Source organism: Delphinus delphis, chromosome 13 (assembly GCF_949987515.2).
Source record: "Delphinus delphis chromosome 13, mDelDel1.2, whole genome shotgun sequence".
Taxonomy (NCBI): domain Eukaryota; kingdom Metazoa; phylum Chordata; class Mammalia; order Artiodactyla; family Delphinidae; genus Delphinus; species Delphinus delphis.
The window spans coordinates 33,973,364-33,991,876 of NC_082695.1; the positions used below are offsets into that span (position 1 = coordinate 33,973,364).

Below are 18,513 nucleotides of genomic sequence, written 5' to 3' on the forward strand. Positions count from 1 at the left end.
CCCTTTGCCGTATCTGACTTAGGCAATCACTGCCCAGTAAGAGAAACATTTTATTTCACGCCAGCTGATCTCATGAGCTGAACAATCCGTCAAAAATGTCTCAGATGAGCTTTCCTGCTTCTTTAAAAACGTTTATTTTGACTTTCACGCTGCTTTAAAAAAAAAAAAAATCCCAAAGCCAACAGCTGTTTCTTAGATTCTATTGGTAAATCTAGGTGACCAATTCCTATGGCTATTCTGTGATAGGAAATGTGAAACTACTTCCACGTTCCTCCTCCAAACTGGCCTTGCTTATAGAGTTTCACTGTCTGGCCTGTCTTTGCTCTGTCTCCTATGTCACCCATCATCAGCACCCCCAAATCTCCCAGGGTGGTGTCATGGAACTCCCTGGAAGACTGCACTCAGCTAGGCAAGGCCATAATACCAGCCTTCACTGACCTCACTGAAATGACCCTTAGAAATCAGACACATGACATTAATTATACTCGTTCCCTTCCTCCACACCTTACTGAGCAAAGGAGAATCGGGCTTAGCTATTTTATTCTATAATTTGGAATTCTATAATTCTATAGTTACATTATAGAATTTGGAAACTCTCCCAAAACCATGTTTACAGCTGAGGAGACTGAGGCCTGGAGAGATTAACCAGCATCCCCTTGGCTCTTCGGTTGTAGAGAGGGGGGTGGGTGTCTTCCTCAGTCCTCTCACCCCACCTGTTAGCGGTCCTCTATCATGGAGCATGAGATCGTCATTGATCTTGGTGTTCTGTCTACTCAAGAAGTTCTGCCACCAGCCCTGCTCCCTGCTTTTTCCACTCTAGGCACTGGGTCTAATGTGGTTTTGGTTTAGTCTGTTGCTAAGTTTTCTAGAAAGTACATCTCGTTAAGGCTTTCCTCTTTGTGAACTGAACACGCACAGTCAACACAAGTATGGGAAAGAACTTCAAAGGACAGTTAGCTCAGTGCTTTTGACATTTTTAACCATGGAATTCCTTGTTCATATAAAGCAGAATATATTAAACAGAAAGCAGTCCCCACTCTGTATTCATGGGTTCTGCAGATGGAAAATATTAGAAAAGTAAATAAATTTCAGAAAGTTCCAAAACGGAAGCTTGAATTTGCCTTGTGCCAGCAGCTATTTCCGTAGCATTTCCATTGCATTTACAACTATTTTCAGAGCATTTACACTGTATTAGGTATCATAAGTAATCTAGAGATGATTTAAAGTACACGAAGATATGCATAGGTTATACGCAAATACTGCACCATTTCAAAGGAGGGACTTGAGCGTCCCTGGGTACCAAGAGACGACTGCAGTGCTCACACTGAAGCAAGACTAGGAGAATTCACATCCAAATCCCCTTCCCTCCCATCCACTGCCCTGCATCCAAGTTTCCCTGAAGGGGGGGCGGGGGCTTCCAAAGCACAGTCTGAAATCTGTTGCCCATTCCTTAAGCGGATCTTAGCTAAGGAAGAGTTTAATGACTGGTGGGGGGGCGGGAGGAGACACAGGGATGGGAGGGACCAGGATGGGGCAGAGGAGGGGAGTCTGTATCCACTCTTGATAAACCAACTCTTGACAAGTCAGAAAAATCAGAAAACCCTGATGAAGTCCAGAAGATGTCAGTTAACTGTCCCAAGCTTGGCAAATTTAATCGGCAGCTCTCCCGGGCTGCAGTCCAGCTGCCCTGTCTTTCCTGAAAACGACAACTGATCATGGGTGCCAAGAGTTCCTGACTGGCTCACAGTATGAAAGCACTTCTTGACTCCAACGGACAAGTTCTTATGTCACCTTCATTCCTTTTCCTCAGCTGTGACCCAGAGAGAGGGACTGACTTTTCTATGAGCAGACAGGCCTTTCAGCCCCAGGCCAGTGCTCAGCCCGTACACCATACTGAACACTTCCCCATCTTCATCACACGCTTGATGTACTCACATGGGCTAATGAACGATGGCAATGATCATAGGTCAATGATGAAGGAGAAGAAGGAGAAAAAAGGGAGAAAAAGAAGGACTATAATTTCCTGAGAAATTTCAATAGGCCTATGCTTAACATATATTGTCCCTATTTCTGGAAGTTACTAGGGTAGCGGTTCACACCCTCATTTTATACAAAATGGAGGTAATTAATTTGCCCAAGATTATATTGCTGGTAAGTGACAGAATGGAGATTTAAACCCTGATCCGTCTGATTCCACAACCTGTTCACTTCCCATCGTACCATGCTGCCTCTGCTTGGTAAATATTCCCTCTGATCTTTTCCTGACGAATTGTTTCTCAATGAGAGTTTATTTTAATGACAATTTTTTAAATGATTAACTATAATTAAAAAAACAGATTCTACCTCTATGATTAGGTGTAGTTTGGAAAGTGGCCATGTTAGAAAGTAACATATGAGATTCATTTGCAAAGTCAAATGTATAATGTAAATTGGAGTAGAACAGTATCGTTCCATATAACTGGAAAATTACATCTCAGCCTATGAAAGAACCATCACTCAAAGCTGTTGTGCTTATTCTCTTTTCAGTGAGAAACAATACAGTTTATCCCTTGAGACTGCCAACCTGATTGTAGTTATAATGTTATTAAAACACCATAAGGTTATGTCCCAATTAGAACCGTCTGCCCATTTAATATCCTTTGCTTGTATTAATTTGGGGATGTTTTCTTCTACAAGAATTAACTTCGCTGAAACGGTGAGGAAGGAAACGAGGAATCCCCAAACCCAATTTCTCTATAACAGTGTGACTTTATACTTTTGTCCTATGGGGATACCAGATAGTTATCTCCAAGGCATGTTTTGAGCCAGAATTCTGCTGGGTGCGTGAGCTCCACACATCCCAAATTGTTAACTAAATATTTGGGGAGTTCACAAACTTTACTCTTCGTTAAAATTATCACAGGTCCAAAGGAAAAGATATGTTTCCCTAAAGGTCAACCTTTAGAATGCTTCTTAATTACTTATATAACTGAATCAAGTAAGCCATGTAATTAATACCCAGTGCAGAGGACACATGTGTATCAGTTGAAGGTGGCCGGGGGCTACAGATATCCAATAAATAGTGCTGTTAGGGAATGTTAGCAGAGTTTAAACTAAATTTCTATAATAGATCATACAGAACACTCAGGCTTTTGAAATCCATCAGGATAAAAGGTACCACACTCAGTTACGAATCTGGAAGGCGTGGAGAACTTAATATCCTACTTTTCAGCTCATGTTGGACTTTTCCTCATGTACATGTCTCTCATCACAGAGAATTCAGTGTTCTAGCAAGCCCTTATTTAATGCCCTCCCCCTTTGCTTAAGCCCAGATGAAGTTCGTTTAAAGTAATGGATACAGTCTTAATGTTTCCACAGCCTCCACTTTCTCTTGGTTCAATATTTTATAAAATATCCCCACGCCTAAGAAGGAAATGTTAATTATTCACTTCACAGGGACAGGTAAGTAACTAAGAAATGAAAGAACTCACTAAAATTAAACAAGACCAATTTCATCTCATTGATGTTTTTGAACACTGTACTTCTCAGAGTCAACCAGCGATGATTTCACCCAACTGTCATAATATGTAGTCTCTTCGCGCTATCTACATCGTGAGTGTATAATGAAAAATTCTGTTAAATCATTTACGAGGACAGCCTTCTCAACATCTTTCATTCAACCAAGATTTATTTAGCACCTGTTTGACCCACACTGAACTCTGGGAGAGGTGACTGCATAAACGTGGGAAAGGGAAAGACCAGTGTGGGGAAAGGCAACCAGGCTTCCCGCCCCGGAGGCAGTGGGGCTGCCCAGGCCCTGAGAAGAAATCTTTGCGCAGACAGCAAACCTGCTGTGGGGAAACCATCCTAGCGTCCACGTAGCATCGTGTGCTCGTCCAGCAGCAGGCCGGTAGGATGGGACCACCACACTGTGCCCCCAGAGGACTGAGATGCCGCTGGGGCACCCATGGTTCACAGGCACGAGAAGAGCAGAGGGACAGCAAATCGGGAGAGAACCCCAGGGAATAACAGATGGGTTTATCACACCAAAACCCAACTGTATCCCCAGCTCATACCCCTGAGGGGGCAACTGTTAGGTAGGAAGATATTTCCTAACAAAGCCATCGGATCCCAGGCAAGGTGAAGACCTTCTCGTTATTAAAAATATGTAACGAGAGGCTGGCTGAACATGTCAGGGACAGAGCGAAGGAAATTTCCCTATTTGGGGAAATGAGGGCAGGTGGCCCCCAGGGTTCCTTTCAAATCAAAGAGTCTCAGCACACAGTGCTGTGCAATATGGTAGCCACCAGCCACGTGTGGCTATTTAAATTTACATTAATTAAAGTGAAATAAAAGGAAAGATTCAGCCCCTCGGTCACCATAGCCACATTTCTAGTACTCCGTAGTCACATGTGACTGGCGTTTACCATATTGAACAACAAAGATATAAAACCTGCCCGTCACTACAGAAAGCTCTACTGGACTGCGTGGTTCTAGCTGTTTCTTGTCTATTTTAATATATTGAGTTCTACTAGATTTGGGCTTTGCCCCAAGAAGGTAACATCGTGTTGTGATGTCCCAGCGCTTAGAGGTGTCAGAACCAGGTGGCGCCCGGGTGACAGCTGCCGTGGGAATGCCTGTTTTCTGCCACCTACTCACGACAATGGCATCAAATAAACCACTTCACCACTCATATCTTCTAGTTCTTCCTTTAGAAAAATATCTTGCCGAGTTATTGTGAAGAGTAAATTCTTTAAAGTACCTAGCGTTCAAAAAGCACAACTAATTTTTGACTAGAAACACAAGAACGAGCCTGGGATTTTGCCCAGATTCTCACCCACCATTTTTCAGGACTTGCCATGCCCGGGGCCTTGCTCTGGGCGCAGAACGCGCAGTGTTTCCCTGGATCTTCCCATCCGCCCTGGCGCTGGCCCCTCCAAGGAGCCTGCTCAGCTCCCACTCTGCCTTTTGTACCCGACTGACCATGAGCTGCCCGGGCAGTACCCAGCACAGCACTTCCATTCACACTCTGAGCTTTGGGCCGAAGCTCTCGCTCGGACAGTAACCCTCACGTGTGATTCTCATTTATGAAAGAGGGCTGCCAAAATTTTCTCCTACTCACAGTGATTTGTAAATTACAATGTTGTGGCACCTCTGGGAGCTGCCGGTGGGTGCCAGTGGATTCAGAAGTTGGCGATGCATGGTATTATCTGCTACAGCCAGCCGCACGGCTGGTGCCAATCAGACGGGCCCCCCTCCCCCGACAACAGGTACCGTTTGCACGTTACCTGAGGCACTCCCGCATCCCTCACCTTCTCCTGCCTTTGACCAAATGGCAAGAGCTTTCTAGAGAGGCCCTTGGAGTATTCACTACGGGTTATTTGGGGACAGTGTTTACTTCAGCCCTATTCACTGAGAAGAGTGGGCACCTTCCTGCTGCCCATGAAAAAAATCAATGTACCAATGGATGGGTGTCAATGAGAGACTTAGCACACCATTCTGAGTTGGAAATAAGAGTCACCTGCTTAGATAAGAGGCAGTAATCTCATGGACTAATAACCAGCATGTACGTTGTAGTCTTGTTTTAACGTAACCGGTATTACCAAAAACATGCCGTCTGGCCACATTTGTTTACTTTCCAAACGTCAAAAGCCGTATTTTCTCACATTGTTCTCTGAAACCAAGTGTTCTTTGGCCAACTTTGAGGACTAGAAAGAGATTGCTTCAGCCCCACAAGCCAGAAAAATGCCATTGGTGGCAGGCCAGTTGGAAAGCTTGCTTTCCAGAATAGGCCTTTCTAGAAAAGCTTACAAGCCAGGGCTCTCTAATACAGACCCTCAGAGGAAGAGGGTTTCCAGGCCTGGAGCATCTTGGGAAGGTTACTTATGATGCCGGGGCTGCCCAGAAGCAGAAGTGACGAGCTTGCACATCTGACTGACTTTGGAAGTAACCCTACCTTGAGAAGACCGTCGGATGGGGTGGAGGAGAACTCAGATGCAGGAAGGCAGGGCACACCCATCCACCTAATTCAGTGCTCTTAGCCTGCGACTGTGGACAGATAGGACATGTAGTCCCCAAGAATGGCCTCTAGGGGGTCGTGAACTCGTGAATTTAATAATTGAGGAGGGGGTTGTTTGTGTTCATCCTGCTCTGGAGAAAAGTCCTTAGCTTTTAGCATGTCCCCAAAAGACATAAAGGGCTACTAACAAGTTTAAATTATGATATCCTTAAAATTAGGTAGCTTTTCCCCCAGATGATCCAGCAATCCCACTCCTGGGCATAAATCTGGAGAAAAACGTAATTCAAAAAGACACACACACCCCAATGTTCACAGCAGCACTGTTTACAATAGCCAAGACATGGAAGCAACCTAAACGTCCATCCACAGATGAATGGATAAAGAAGATGTGGTACATATATACAATGGAATATTACTCAGCCATAAAAAAGAATGAAATAATGCCATTTGCGGCAATATGGATGGACCCTAGAGATGATCATACTAAGTGAAGTCAGACAGAGAAAGACAAACATCATATGATACCACATATGTGGAATCTAAAAAAAGGATACAAATGAACTTATTTATAAAACAGAAATAGACTCACAGAGATAGAAAGAAAACTTATGGTTACCAAAGGGGACAGGGGGAGAGGGATAAATTAAGAGTTTGGGATTAAAATATACACACTACCATATGTAAAATTGATAACCAACAAGGACCTAGTGTATAGCACAGGGAACTAATACTCAATATCTTGTAATAACCTATAGTGGAACACAATGTAAAAAAAAAGACTAGATAGATATAACTGAATCACTTTACTGTACACCTGAAACTAACACAACATTGTAAACCAACTATATTTCAAAAACAATTTTTTAATTAGCTTTTTCCTTAAAAAGTTGAAGTTGATGACTTTCCTTCTTCCTTGTAACATCTCATTAGAAAAGCCTTTTGGGTTATAACCTTAGAATACTTTGCGGAATAGGGAATTTTTCAAGAATTATTATTGTGGGTGCCTATTACCTGAAATAGATAGATACTGAGATGGAACTTGGAGATCCTGTTACAAAGTAAAGCGTGTGATAGGATTTACCGTAAAGGAGCTCTTCCTGAGTGATCAATTCAAGTAACAAAAAGTGAGGTTCTGCTGTGTACAAGGGCTGAGGCTGAGATGAGAGGGGAATTCAAAGATTTGTAAAATAGCTCATACTCTTAGAGAGTTTGTAGTCTAGTGGGACACTGGGTGGTTAGATAAATAGAATACAAGGCAAAGTAAGAAGCAGTATGAAGATACCTGAACAAGGAATATGGAGGTTGATAGGAAGAAAAATTCCAACCTGGGGTTTAAGAAAGGGAGGATAAAGAAGAAACGTTTCCCCATTTGAAACACTATGTCTCTGAAGCTTTGATATCATTTCTTTGGAAGCACATTGGTAGGGATTTCTCTTAGCTTTTGCCCATTTTTACTAATCTCTCAGTAATTTAGCTCTGTATCTCCCATGCCTGACTTAGTGCCTAACAAACACCATTTATGTATGGATGGATGGACAGATGGGTGATGGATAGGTGGGTGGATAGGTGAGTAGGTGGATGGATGGATGAATTAATAGGCAAGTGGGTGGGTGGGTGAGTGGATTGATGGATGGATGGATGGATGGATGGATGGATCACAGGCAGGAGAGAGGAAAGGCACAGAGAGAGGGAGAGAAGAAGAAATAGAATTCACAACATCATAGTAGTTATTTCACCAGCCAGCTCAGTTCAGAGTCTTGTGGGAGAGGAGTTTAGAAAGGTCAACATCTCCATGGATCAGAAGTCTGGGCACAGTCTAGCTCAGCTGAGTGGCGTGCTCAAGGCCTTCCAAGGCTGAAATGAAGATATCAGCTGGGCTGGGCTCTCATCTGCAGGCTCTGGGGAAGATTCTACTTCCAAATGAATTTAGGCAGAGAGCGGAATTCAGTTCCCCGCGGCTGTACAACTGAGGTCCTTGCATCTGCAAGCCACCAAACGTCATATCAAACCTTTGATCGTACTTTAAATCCCTCTGACTCTCTCTGCCACATCTCTCTGACTTTCTCTTCTGCCCTCAGCCAGGAGAAAACTCTTCTTTTACTTTTTAATTTTATTTTATTATGGTAACATAGACATAACATAGACATAACACCCCTCTTCTTTTAAGGGTTCATGTGATTACAGTGGGTCCACCCAGATTAATCCAGTATAATCGACCTATTTTAAGATCACCGATCAGTAACGTTACTGACATCCGCAAAGTCCCTTTTGCCGTGAACCAGAACATATTCACGGGTGTGACAGCAGGGGTTAGACATCGTGGGAGTCAAAATTATGTCTACCATAATAGTTAACAACAGAGTGCATATAAATAGTCAATTGGTGAGGAGGGCACTTTCAGTGACCGTCATGCCATTCAAAGGCATGCAGTCAGTTTTAGGAAGATAAAGTACAGCTTTGGATCCAAACAGCTGTGTTCAAACCCTGTGTTTTACAGATTAGGCAACTCTGAGTGAGTTATTTAACCTCTCTCTGCCATGGGCTCCTCCTTTGTAATATGGTGGTAATAACAATTCCTATCATGTAAGGGTCTTGAGAGGATTAAATGGGTGAATGTAATATAAAAGATGTAGAACAACGCTTGGAAAGGGAGCATTATATATTATATAATGCCTCAAGAAATGCTATGATTATTACTATTAAGTGTGAAAACATGGCGGTACCAACATGAACTGAAACAAGGCAGATTTAAGAGACATTGCAGAAGTTACCGTTAGAGGACACAATTTCGTTTAGTCAGGCTTTTGAGGAAGTGAAATCCTACAGCATCTGTACTCGTTTCCTATTGCTGCTATAACAAGTAACTGCAAATCTAATGATTTAAACACAAATTTATTATCTTACAGCTCTGGGGATCAGAAGTCTGAAATGGGTCTCACTGAGCTAAAATCGTATCAGCAGGGCTGTGTCCCTTCTGGAGGCTCTAGGGGAAAATGCATTTTCTTGCCAACTTTCCAGCTTCTAGAGGCTGCCTGTATTCCTTGACGCCTGGCTCCCCCTTCATCTTCGGAGCCGGCAATCACATCACTCTAATCTCTGCTTCTGTGGTCACGTCGTCTTCTCTGACTTTCCTGCCTCCCTCTTTCACTTACAAAGACCCCTGTAAGCACATCGGGTTCATCTGGACAATCCAGGATAATCTCCCATCTCAAAATCATTAACTTAATCACCTCTGCAAAGTCCCTTTTGCCATGTAAGGTAACACTGTCACAGTTTCCCTGGCTTAAAACGTGGGCATCTTTGGCGAGCCATTATGCCACCTGCCACAGAATCTACCACCTCATCTGTGATATGTTTTTTTAACCTAATCATTTTTGAAACTTTGTATGAAAAGTGTGTGAAATCATCTGCCCAGAGCATATCAGCTAATTGAGATCAATGTACGCATTCAGTGGTCCTGGAGACTTCTTTCACGCGGAGATGGACTAAAAGGGCATTAATTTCTTTGTTTGTTAGATTATTTTAAACTATTTGACTATTTAGACTATTTAAACTATGTTAGTCTATTTTAAGCCATTTTAAACTATTTTAAACTATTAGGTCTAGATTCCTCTTTGCCTATGTGTTATATATTTGCTGCTTTTTTAAAATTTAGAATGTTTAATATTCACTTAAACTTACACTAAAATGCCAATTCTTCATATCACTTGAAGACATCTTTCCAACATCTATATGTAAATACACACATTTTACACATTTGCAATTAACATGTTACATGTATTTTTGCCTTTTTTTGTACATAATATAATTTGTAAATCAAATACTTGTGAGCATTAACTACATGTCAGGTACTCTGTTAAAGACTGGGCATACAAAGTTGAAAAATACAACTTCTACACTCAAGGATTTCTTACCATAGTGGGAGAGAGGAGGGATGCTGATGGTAAGAATTTTTTTTTTTTAATTTTTATTGGAGTATAATTGCTTTACAATGTTGTGTTAGTTTCTGCTGTACCATGAAGTGAATCAGCTATATGTATGCATATATCCCCTCCCTCCTGGATCTCCTTCCCACCCCACCCCCCATCCCACCCATCTAGGTCGTCACAGAGCACCGAGCTGAGCTCCCTGTGCTATACAGCAGGTTCCCACTAGCTAGCTACTTTACACATGGTAGTGTGTCTATGTCAAACCTAATCTCCCAGTTCATCCCACCCTCCCCTTCCCCCCCATGTCCACACGTCCATTCTCTACATCTACGTCTCTATTCCTGCCCTACAGATAGGTTCATCTGTACCATTTTTCTAGATTCCACATATATGCGTTAATATACGGTATTTGTTTTTCTCTTTCTGGCTTACTTCACTCTGTGTGACAGACTCTAGGTCCATCCACATCTCTACAAATGACCCAGTTTCGTTCCTTTTTATGGCTGAGTAATATTCCCTTATATATATGTACCACATCTTCTTTACCCATTCAAAAGGACAAAACGTGTTTAAAATACATAGAATTGCCTAGCCTTGGAGGTTGAATGACTTGGTTGTCAGGAAAGAGAAGAGTAGAAATGAAGACCAATTTATGGTTTGAAAAATTGGATGCATGTCAGTATCTCCAATTGAGATCGGTAATCTGGGAGAAAAGATAAGTTGGGATGGAAAAGATGATATAGTTCTAGACATCTTGAATCTGATGTGTCTATAGAATATCCAGTTGAAGGTGTCCCATAGGCAAGCTTTCACTTATCTGAATATTATTTAGAAGGATATTACAATAACTCAGACCAGAGATGATTGTGGTTCAGACTAAGCTAGAAGCAATAAAGATGGAGAGAAGTAAATATATCTTTCTACCATATCCTTAAGGTGCCAGGTTGGTCAAAGGTCCTCAGGTGAGGAAGACAGAAAAGTGAAGGCAGCTGAATTTATGAGTCTGGAGTTCAGGAAGCTGTCAGGGCTGGAGAAAGATTAGCTGGGAGTTATCACGTAGAAGGTAGAGGAAAGTTTGAGTGAATGAGATCACATTGGGACATGTATGTTAGAAGGTGAGGCAGCACAGACCAGTTTCCTAGGTTACACAGATATTTAAACACAGACAGGTAGCAAAGGAAAACCATGCTAATGGGTCAGCAAGATCAAAACAGCGTGGAAGTAAAGGGAGATCAGGATTTCAAGAAATAGGAAAAGTTGAACAAGGTCAACTACCAAAGAGGGATCGAGTCAGACCTGGAATGAAAAGTGTATCAATGAATCTGGCAATTAAGAAGTAACTATTTAATTTTCCAGTAGTTTCATAATTATCATAACGTATCATTTTGTATATATACATTGTATGCATATATATGCTTATCATTTTAATAAATGCTTATTATTTTTAATGTCTAGCATTTTAATAAAAATATTGTGGCTATTAAAGTATGCTAACACACCATGGTGAGAATACCGATTTCTCAATTATTTCGCATTTGAATTTTTTTTACATTTTTCACCATTATGAATAATGCCTTAAACGTCTTTTTCAATAAAATGTGGACCGTTTTTTCTGGTTAGTATTCCCAAATAGTATGCACTCGTCTTACATTCAAAAAAAAAGAAGTTCAAGTAAATCTTAGTATCTTCAAATAATTTAAAAATTCTGATTTTGAATAATTATTCTGCAGACTTGTTTACCCTTTCCGTTGTTTTCAGATGGAGACAGTCACAAACATTTGGACTATGGTCTAGCATGGAACGCACACTTCCAAAGCCAGCATTTCCTCAGTATATTACATCCTGAAGTCCTCTATTGATGCAGCATTATAGTGAATGATCTCCAGAGGAATCTGTTTCCTTTCTCTACATTACAAACCATTTAACACCCATGAGTAATAGGTTTCTTCACTTGCAAAGGACTAAAGTAATTTCCCATTTATTAGCTATTTTTGTTGACCTCACTTCACTAGAGATCCTCAATCTAAGTTTTATTTTAGCAATCACAATTCTCTCGTCTAATTAACAAAAAAATTGGGCCATTGCCTCAGTGGCCTGCATTCAACCCTATTTTGACTGGCGATTTTCTAATAATATCTCATGCTCCTTTCCACCCCTGTACTTGCAACAGTAGTTTCTGTTCCATTGAGTTCATTCTCTTTGCCCCCATTCTGCTCTGTTTGTTTTTCTTTCCCCCTCACATTTCTTTTTTCTTTTCCTGTATTTACTTAGTAACCTATCCAAATCTTTCACTGTTACAAATGCCTCACGAAGCATCCAATTACTTAATCAGTGGAAATTCCTGGATTCGCTGGGCCAATGGGAATGCCAGATGGTAAGGCTTTTTGCACGGTACCAAATGGCCTCTAGAAAGGGTCCCTGAATTTTCACCCCAGAAGCAGTTTCCATTCTTGACACCCTTCTTAGAAGATTCTTCTCTATCGTGAGTCCAAGCCCACCTCTCTTTCCTTAACTTGGATGTAGAGCTATGTGAAATAAATCAAATTTTTCTTCTACAAGGCAGTCCTTCAAATGTTTGATTAAAACTATTGTTCGCTTCCCTGGTGGCGTGGTGGTTGAGAGTCCGCCTGCCAATGCAGGGGACACGGGTTCGTGCCCCGGTCCAGGAGGATCCCACATGTCACGGAGCGGCTGGGCCCGTGAGCCATGGCCACTGAGCCTGCGTGCCCGGAGCCTGTGCTCCGCAACAGGAGAGGCCACAACAGTGAGAGGCCCGCGTACCGCAAAAAAAAAAAAAAAAAACAAACTATTGTTCGCCCATAAGTCTTCATTTTTCTATCTTCAAAATACCTAGTTCCTTCAGCAATTCTCTGAGAATAGGACATCAAGCTCTTTTAGCTGACAACAGACAAATTGTATTTGGTTCCAAGAAAAGCAGCATCTCTCTTAACTTATGATATTATTTTGTGAACAATATTTCAGTTGAATTTGGACTTCACAGCACCCTTTGAAAATCTTTGGATACGAATACCCTACTTCTATCAAGGTACCAGCTCGTCTGGCAGCCATGCCAACCTGTCTCATACTCAGATAAAAACTGTGAGCCATTCATTCACATGAAATCATTTTGACATGTTTGTCTTACCTTGTGCTATGCGCTTAGGTGGTTTAACATAATGTAGACTATTATGTTTATCTTTATTAAATGTCATCTTATAGATACAAATGTGTCTTTCTAGCCCAAGGTCACTCCTTACTATTGTGCACAGTCTAATTCTAGAGAACATCGTTTATATTAGTAGTTATCTTAGTTGTTTATTTATTACCATAATTTTCCAGAAAATGACAGTAGAGTCTTGAGGAGGGGACAGCTTGTTTCTAATTCACCCACCTAAAAGTGCCATTTGGATGACCAGAAAGAATGCTTCCACTCTCAAAACTGGAGAAATACTAAATCTAAAATCCAGTATTTTAAATATTTTCCCAAGATGTATTATATTCTAAATCTCATAATAGTGTCTACTATATCACCATGGAAGTTGATGATTAAAAAACGGTTCAGAATAGGGCCAAAAAGAAAGGCTTATGCATACCACTGAAGACCATTCTCCATTTTTTCTTGATATTATTTATAGACCATCTAGGAAAAGCCATTCAACCAGTTGTGAATCTCCTATTCAGTCCACGTTTTTTTGTTCTGTTCAAAAATGTATCACTTTACTACTGGTATTATTGGGGAGGTTCATAATATACGTTTATTGGGGAAACTTTTAAAATACATAAGAAAATAAAGAAGATAATCAAAATCACCCAGAGATGATCACTGTAAATATTTTTGTGTTATTGCTGTTCTTTGAAAATACTGATATCACTAAGACTCTGAATAAGCTCACCAAAAAGAGAAAAAGAAAGCATAATATAAACACTGTTAGGAATGAAGACAGGAACAGGGATAAATTTACAGTAGCTATTAAATCTATCATAGGACTAGAACAGAAATAGATTTTATACCAATATATTGAAAACGTAAGTGGATAATTTCTTAGAAAAACAAATTATTCAAAACTCAGTAAAAACAAGAACCTTGAATACATCCCTAACAGTTTAAGAAACTGACACATTAGTTTAACATTTACTCAGAAAAAGAAAGACCAGACCCAAATAGTTTCATGAAACCAGCGAGAAAATGTTAATTGCTGTCATATAAAAATTCTTCTAGAGATATGAACAAAGAAAAGATGCCCAGTTCGTTTTAGGATTTCGTATAGTCTTAACTAGATGACGGCAGTCTGAGAAAGGAAAACTGTAATGCAATTTCTCTCACGAACCTGATGCAAAAACTCTTAATAAATATTTCAATAAAATTCGCTAATTATAAATAATGTAAAATAACATGACCAGACGGGATTTATTTGCTAATGAAAGGAAGCCTTAGCATTAGAAAAAAAATATTCATAGAATTCACAGCAACTAGGAGATTAAAGGAGAAAACACACATGACTATCTCAATATATGCATAAAAGACATTTCGTAATATTCAACAGCCATTAAGGATTTAGAAAAAAAGTAAAACAAGCTAGTAATAGAAAAAAATTCTTAAAGTATATCTACATATGTATAGCTACAGAAACTTCATGTCATATCAGATCATAAAGATATTCCTTTTAAATCCATGAAAATGATACACCTCTTTTAAAATGTGTTGAGCTAGATTTTGGCCACTGGTTCTTTTTTTATTGTTATTGAGGTATAACTGACATATAGCGTTATATTAGTTTTAGGCGTACAACATAATGATTCAATATTTGTATATACTGCAAAAATGATCACCACCAGAAATAGAGACACAGACGTGGAGAACAAACATACGGACACCAAGGGGGGAAAGCCGGGGCGGGGGTGGTGGTGGTGGTGGGATGAATTGGGAGATTGGGATTGACATGTATACACTAATATGTATAAAATAGATAACTAATAAGAACCTGCTGTAGAAAAATAAATAAATTAAATTAAATTTTAAAAAAAAGACCACCACCATAAGTCTAGTTTACATCTGTCACCATACACAGTTAAAAAATTTTTTTCTTGTGATGAGAACTTTAAAGATCTACTCTCTTAGCAACTTTCAAATATGCAGTGCAGGATTATTAACTATAATCACCATGTTGTACATTACACCCCAGGACTTCTTTATTTTATAACCGGAAGCTTGTACCTTTTGACCATCTTCACCATTTCACACAACCACCACCCCCCGCCTCTGGCAACCATCAATCTGTTCTCTGTATCTATAAGCTTAGGGTTTTTTTTTTAGATTCCACACGTAAGTGAGATCATACAGTATTTGTCTTTCTCTGTCTGACTTGTTTCACGTAGCATAATGCCCTCAAGGTCCACCCATGTCACAAATGGCAACATTTCATTATTTTTATGGCTGAGTAAATATATATATATGCATGCCACATCTTCCTTATCCATTCATCCATCAGTGGACACCTAGGTTGCTTCCATGTCTTGGCTATTGTGAATAGTGCCGTCATGAACATGGGGGTGTTGGCCACTGGTTCTTTGATGACATTTTTCTGTTGACATTTTCTGTTTCATGTCTGTCTACAGCCCATCCTCTAGGATTTTCCCCTAGAAAGGTTCATTTGAGCAATAGTACCCAAATTCTGGCATGTCCAAAGCTCTTTTTACTTGAGTCTTTACATTGGAAAGAGCTTAACTAGACAGAGAATCGTTGGCTTCTGCTTTCTTAGCTCAATCTCTTGTAGATGCTGCTCTGTTCTGCGCTCAGGTTACATGTTTCTGCAGGTTAGTCTAATGTCCACCTCATTTTCTCTCCCTTAACCTCATTTTATCTTTTTGCTTGACCACCTAAAGGATTCCTTTCAAAACTTTTTCTGAGACATTTCTTTACACTGACCATTCTGAATGACGTCTCACTGATAAAATGGTTACCTTTTCATTAAATAGATTTTAGACTTTTTATTTCAGAAAAGCTCTCTTGCCTTATATTTTAAGATAATTATTCTATTCCATTGGTTTGACTTTCTTTGCGAATCACAGCTACGCATATGTTGGCTATATTGCCTTGTTTCTCTAATCCTTCTTTATCCTTTTTATCTCGGCACCATTTCTGTGCTCTTTTCCTTCTTGTCTTTTGTGTCCCTTTATTGACCTTCCTTTCCTTCAATTCTGCCAGTTCCTATTTCACATCCTCCAGCTGTCTACCAGCAACCTTCGTTTTCTCACTTTTTCCCCTGAGTTCTTATCATTCTGCTTTGTGATCTTCCTTTATAGCTGTAATTGCTTCATGAATTACTGTTTCTAAGTTGGGTTATGCTTTTAAACTTCGTGGCAACATATTTTCCTGGTACATTTTCATTATTTATAAGAAATTTGTGGCTGCTGTTTTCCATATTCCCTAGAAGACCTGCATGCATGTTCCTTTTATGTTACTCTTATTTGAACAAGCTTTTTGGTTTTGGGTTTTTTTTTTTTTTTTTTTTTACTATTCAAACAGTTTAATACATCTTTTTTCAGAAGAACTCTGCTGGCGGTAAATCTTCACAATCGCACTTACATTTTAAAATTCGGAGACTTGGAACTATCACAAGAAATGCTAGAAGCCTACTAGATATACATTTTATTTAAATTTCATGGTACTGAAATGTCAAAGTACTTATTTAGTACTCTGAATGTAAAATAGCCCTAGATCTTAAAGGAAAAATACAGTCAAATTTGAAATCAGAATGTAATCTTTGGGCAAGCTCTTAGGGCTTTAGTGATTCCTCTTCCATTTTGAGCTTTTAAAATAGTGACTGCTGGGCTTCCCTGGTGGCGCAGTGGTTGAGAGTCCGCCTGCCGATGAAGGGGACACGGGTTCGTGCCCCTGTCCGGGAAGATCCCACATGCCGCGGAGCGGCTGGGCCCGTGAGCCATGGCTGCTGAGCCTGCACGTCTGGAGCCTGTGCTCCGCAACGGGACAGGCCACAACAGTGAGAAGCCCGCGTACCGAAAAAAAAAAAAAAAAAAAACAGTATAAGAAAGAATGATGAGATCAACATTCACCATTCTTGGATCTTCAGCAAATTCAGGATCAATGTAGAAAAATACTGGCATATCTACTCCCTCTTGTGGATTAAGCCCTTGTTCTTCAAAACAAAACAGAAGCACTGTATTTTACTGAAATACTGTCCAGCTTCAAATGGTACGACATTGTATGTAGAAATTCCGTTTACTGGTTTGTCAGTAGGAGTCTTAGCTTTATAAAACGCCAGTGCAGTCTCCCCTGGCACTACGTGTATTTCTGTTTGCTGAGGTCTAAAGTTCCACTGGAGACTTGCATGCACATCTGCATTAAAGGTGACTTCAGTGATGCGATCCTTAACAGGTACCATGTTTCCAGTCTGGTCTGATGCATGACCTGCTACTGCCGATTCTCCAGGTCCAGTAGTCCGGCCGTAGAGCCGGTAAAGGGGCACGGCAGCGCAGGACACCTCCCCAGCATGCCCACGGCCGCAGCGGCCAAGTTCGTGAGGAGTGTCTTGTTCGGCCGCCGCCAATCCTCGTCCTGTGCGCGCGTGAGGGGGTTCGTGCTCTTCGGCCGCCGCGGCGGCCGCACCGCCAGCCTCGGGCGCCTCCCTGTCCCGAGCCGTCTCAGCTCCCTCTAGGCGCCCCCTGTCCCGCTCCTCCCCGACCGGAGACAAGGCTCTACCCTCTCCGCAGCCCTGGTCCGGTTCCCAGGGTGATTCCAGGGCCACCCGCAGAGAGCGAGAGCGACGCGCCTTCATCCCGGACGCCAGAGCCCTCCCATGGCCTGAACAAGTTTTGTTGTTTTTTTTTAAGAGAATCAGAAGGTAGGCAGTCATTTTTCAAGCATTCGTGAACCGAGGGCTTCCTTTGCTGTCGCTACAGTTATCCACTGTTTCTTTATAGTATGCTGCATCTGTGTACTCACACATCCTCTGACTCTCAGACAAAACCTAGTTCTTTTCTCCCTCCGTTATTTCATGGATGACCCCGCACGTTACCAGTCACATGGGGACAGAAATGATACAGTCATTTTTAGAAAGAATGTTTCTGGCCCTTAGTGAGATTTGCCCATTCACCCTCCACCACCTACATCAGTCCCTGCCTTTCCACACTGCAATGCTCTCAGACTGAGGTCCTCGCTTCGGGGGAGGGTGTACTTGGCAGAGCTCTTTGAGCTCTGCTGCAGCTAGGTCCCCTTCCTACCTCTCATTTACCTGCCACGTTCCTATCCCTTTCCTCCTCGGCTTTCTGCCTGACTCCGATTGGGGAGTTTGTGGGTGTTCTGCTGGTTTTGCTGAAAATGTGATTTCTGGGTAATTCTCTTTGTTTTGTTGTATTATTGTTTTTGTTGTTCGGAATGGCTGCCAGGAAGAGAAGTGAGAAAATTCAGTGGAAACCAGTCCTGTGAACATTTAGAAATATTTTCCTCCTGTTTTCTTTCTAGAAAGATGACTTTGCGTAAGGAAGCGCAGGTTATATGTATACCCATCGACCAAGTTAATCTTCAAAAATAAAAGTAAAACACAGTCAGCCTAGCATACTACTTCT

General features: G+C 41.0%; 1 protein-coding gene and 1 pseudogene across 13 annotated transcripts in view; one reads left to right on the forward strand and one right to left on the reverse strand.

The window, feature by feature from the left end:
• The window catches only part of DLGAP1 (DLG associated protein 1), a 320,351-nt gene that overhangs the window by 12,117 nt on the left and 289,721 nt on the right, over window positions 1-18,513 (forward strand). The gene's annotated exons all lie outside the window — the stretch shown is intronic.
• LOC132436379 (cytochrome c oxidase assembly protein COX11, mitochondrial-like) lies at window positions 16,642-17,746 on the reverse strand (annotated as a pseudogene).